The sequence below is a fragment of the Echinops telfairi genome, unplaced genomic scaffold, assembly GCF_000313985.2.
Source record: "Echinops telfairi isolate 266 unplaced genomic scaffold, ASM31398v2 ScPeMD7_7459;HRSCAF=8497, whole genome shotgun sequence".
NCBI lineage: Eukaryota > Metazoa > Chordata > Mammalia > Afrosoricida > Tenrecidae > Echinops > Echinops telfairi.
The window spans coordinates 2,086,691-2,091,012 of NW_022111359.1; positions in this window are offsets into that span (position 1 = coordinate 2,086,691).

Genomic DNA, 4,322 nt, shown 5'->3' on the forward strand with positions numbered 1-4,322 from the left:
GAAGGTGCGCCCCCCCTACCCCACCCCGAGGAGCAAAGTCCACACTGTCCTGGGACCCTGCTGGCCTGGGCCCCACTGCCCCACCACCCCAGGGGGCCTCCCCTGTCTCTGGAAGCCACCAGGAGGCAGGATATTGAGGACTGACCTCCTGCACTCTGAGGCCTGCCCTCAGCAAGGGATCTCCCTGGTGTGGGCCTCAGTTTCCCCATCTGAGCAATGGGGCCTTGTCTGCTATCCCCTGGGGGAAGCTCATGAGCTGGAGCCCCTGGGGCGGAGGAGTGGGTGTCCCAGTGTGCCCTGTGGTGAGGAGACACCCCCAATCCTCCCAGCGGAAGGCGGCGGGGGGAGGGGAGTGTTGAGGGCTGTGGGCGGGTGTGGGCAGTGTAATCCAAGCAGCCCTCTCCCCCCCAGGTAGGTGAGCTGGACTAGGCCCTGCGGGGGCTGGTGAGGAGCACCCCGTGTTTGCACAGGCCTCCCCGGAATGTGGCACGACAGGCCCTGGGGCCCCGAGTCAGGAGCGGCCTTGGGCACCAGGCCAAGACGGGCAGGCTGTCCTCCGGGGAGTGGGGAGCCAGGAGGGGCCCAGAGCATGGGGTAGGGTGGCAGGTGGCTCAGGTGGGGTGGGGTGGGGGATGCTCCTGAGATTGGCCTGAGGTGGGGGTTCCATCCTGGGCTGGAGGGGAGCTCAAGTAGAGTCAGGGTCCAGTCTCGGGCCACAGCTTAGATGGGGTTGGCGTTTCAGCTTGGAGCTGGGGGATCAGCTGAGCTCAGGGCTTATTTGGGTTTGGAGTTCAGCTTGGAGCTGGGGTTAAACTGGGGTTGGAGGTTCATCTGGTTTTGGGGTACATTTGCGACCAGAGCTCAGCTTGGACAGGGGGCTTATTCATTGCTTGCTCCCTCATCCCCCACCCTCTCTGGGGCACGCAGTCTGCTCAGCTGCCCTGGCTATGTCCCCAGGGCCCACACTCTGCCAGGGGGTGTGGACTTCCTGCCCTATTCCAGCCCCTCCTTTTCCCAGAGCAGCCCCCCACCTGCCCTCAAGGGCACCCTCAGGGTCACCTTAGCAGAGATGGGTTGCTGCCTCCTTAAATGCACCCCACAAGGGAATGAACCCTAAACTACCCTCAAATCGATCCCCCAAACACAGAAGCTTCATAGTCCCTCACAACCACGCCTGTCCTGTCCTCACATACTCCCCGCACCCAGGTCTCCACACATCAGCCCCAGAAGCTCTGTACCACCCCAACCAGACCCAGTGCCTCTGTCGCTCAAACACCTGCCATGGTTCCCCAGGGCCCTGCTCTTAGCTACCCCAGCCCCCAACCCCCAGGCACCACTTCACTCTGCTTGGCTGCTGCCCCAAGCACCCTGAGTGGGAGGGGAGAGGCTGGGTTCCCCAAACCCCTGGCTTCCAGAGCCTCGCTCCTGGCCTCACCGTGCTTGGGCTGCAGGGGTGGGGAGTGGGGGGCAGTTCTGAGACTGAAGTCTGCCAGGTGCTGCTGAACATCTGTTTGAAGCCAACAAGGCTGGTGGCTCCAGGGAGGGTCACGAGCCCCCAGTGCCCATGGCCCCCTCTGAGAGATTCCTGGCCGGCAGGAACATCGGCTGACCCTGGAAATGTCTATTCTTTCCCAGAAGTGAGGGGCTGCCCTGACCCTGGCCAGGGCTCCACATTGAGCCCCTGACAATGGGCTGAACCTCCACTCCAGCGGAGCTCTGACCCCAGGTGGGCAGAGACCAGGCTATTGGGGAGGGTGGCCGTGGTGCACAGAGCCAGCAGGGCTGGGCTCTCCAAGGAGAGTTTGAGTGCAGCCAGGAGTGGTGGCCTCTTCTCTCTGGAGATGTTGAGGCCCGGGTGCTGGCTGGAGCCAGCTCCTCCCTCCCACAGGTGCTTCTGATGGTGGGAAGTTCTAGGGGAGCTGGGCACGGGGAGAGCACTGTGCTCACACTCAGGACTGCCCAGAGTGTGCTCACACTCAGCACTGCCCAGAGTGTGCTCACACTCAGCACTGCCCCACATTGGCAGCAACTACAAATAGAGATGGGGAAGGGCCCCAAGTCCAGGTCTAGCTCATGGAGGATGGCCAAGGCCTGCACAACTGCTGTGCGCATCTTCTAGAAACTTCCCCCATGTTTGGTCTTTGTGATTTGCTGTTGGGTAACACTGAGTAGAGCTAGGCCCTCGACCATCCCTTGTGACAGTCGAGCTAGACCCTGCGTGGCAGAGTTGGGCTAGGCTGAGGGCCATCCTGTGTGACAACTGAGTTAGACACAGTAGCCCCATGGAAGAGAGAGTCCAGCTAGGCCCATGGTGGCCCCACGTGACAGTGGACAGACCTAGGCCCTCAGTGGCCCCGAGTGAGGGTGGAACAGCCCCACAGGGCTTCCCAGGCGTCAACACAGGAGCAGACCACTTTCTCCTGAGGGGCCGCTGGTGAGATCAAACTGCCGACTTCCCTGCTGTCACCTGTCACTCCACAGGGCTCCTCTGTCCAGCCTCCCTGGCGGGCAGTGGGGTCTGGGCCCCTCTAGCAGGTCCCTTGGCGCTGTAGGCGGAGGTGCATGGGAGCAGGAGGCAGGTCTCAGCAGTCCCGCAGGCACCCACAGGAGAACAAAGGCCTTAGTCAGGCGGGAGGGGAGGGGGTGGGCGGGCTGTGGGCTGCCCTGGAGGGGCCCCTGGCACCAGCCGAAGGCATCCTGTCCCTCTGCCAGGGCCCTGGAGGGCACACCCAGGCTTCAGGGCTGGGCAGAGGTGGCAGCCAAGTGGGGGCCCCCACAGGCTGCGTAGCCTGGTGATTCAGCCCTCAGCAGGGCCTCCCTGGGGAAGACAATGGTAGCTTGTAGGTGCTACAGCAGGTGTGAGCCCCAAGGTGGGCCTCTCTGACCCTCGGTCTCTTCATCTGTACAATGGGTCTAATCACCTGGGAGCAAGCATACGTGTGCACAGAAACACCCTGGGAACTAGAAGTGGGCCTATCTCTTCTGGACCCGATACTGCTTCTGCCACCACCAGTGCCTGGTACCCAAGGGGGTCAGGCTGGGGCCACAGGGAAGGGGCTGGGTAGTATTAAGGTGGCTCGCTGCACAGGCCCAGGTCCTTCAGTGGGGAGGCCAAGAGATGCAGGTGTGAGCCAGAGGGGCCTTTCCATGCCCAACCCTGGGCTATATCTCCTTTTCCTGATGGGCAGACTGAGGCCACAGACCCGGAGCAGGTGGGAGAAGTTCTGAGCCAGGAAGGGTCCCAGTGGGAGGGGACAGCCCAGGTCAGACACAGCAGAACCCACTGGAGAGGGCGCCCCCCACCCCGGGGTCTCCTCACAGTCCCCCCAGGGGTACCCTGTGTCCTTGATGGGGAGTTGTGCTGAACCATGACCTGGGGGCTCCACCTTAGGGGTGGGGTGGGGTGGGATCATGGCTGCCGTCAGAATCGCAGAGGTGCAGCTTCCCATCCACGGAGGTCTCTTCCCAGCCTGACTGCCAAGCAGAGTGGGATTTCCTCTGGAGTCAGGGGTAGACTTGGAAAGTTTCTCTCGTTATTACTCTCATCCTGTGTCTGTTAGGGCCCCATGCCAGGTGTGTCGGAGGGGGAAGAGGGGTACTTCTAACCCAGACAACTGACAGGAAGACGGACTTCAGCAAGTCCTGCCGCACGTCCCGCTGGTCCTGTCCAGTCTGGCCAAGTGACCTCAGGCCCAAATTCCACCTGGACGATGAGGAAAACGAGACAGAGGCAGGCAAAGGCATCTAGGGTCACAGGTACAGTCTGGGTGCCACGTGGGGCCCTCGGACCCCGAAGCAGGGCGAGCCTCCGTATTCCCACCCATAAAATGGGCCTGATTCCCCCACGAAGACGGGTGTATGCGCCCGCCACACTTAGCACCCGGGGCAGACCCTAGGAACGCAGATACGACGAGGGCCAGGAGTCCGCTGGGGCGGCCACGCCAACCAGAGAATAAAATCCCAGCGTCCACCCCCTCCCACCGCTTCTCGCGGCCTCTCGCACGCAAGAGTTCCGCCTCTGGCCGCCAGGCAGCACGGCGGGGGTGGGGCGGCGAAGGGGGCGCGGCCTCGATGCGAATGGAGGCTCGCCCGCCCATCATCCTGCCGGGTCCTCCTATTGGCCGCCGCCGCTTGGCCTAATCCTTCCATCTCACGGTCCTTCTCCGCTTTCGTCATGCGTGCAGGTTTCGGCCGAAGTGCGCCTCCGCGCAGAAACATAGTCCCCACTTCCTCCCCACGCCCTGGCCCCCTCGAAGCCCGAGAGTGCTGCTGGAAGCCCAAGCTCCCGAGAAGGGTGGGCGCAGCGGCCGTGCGGGCGCTCG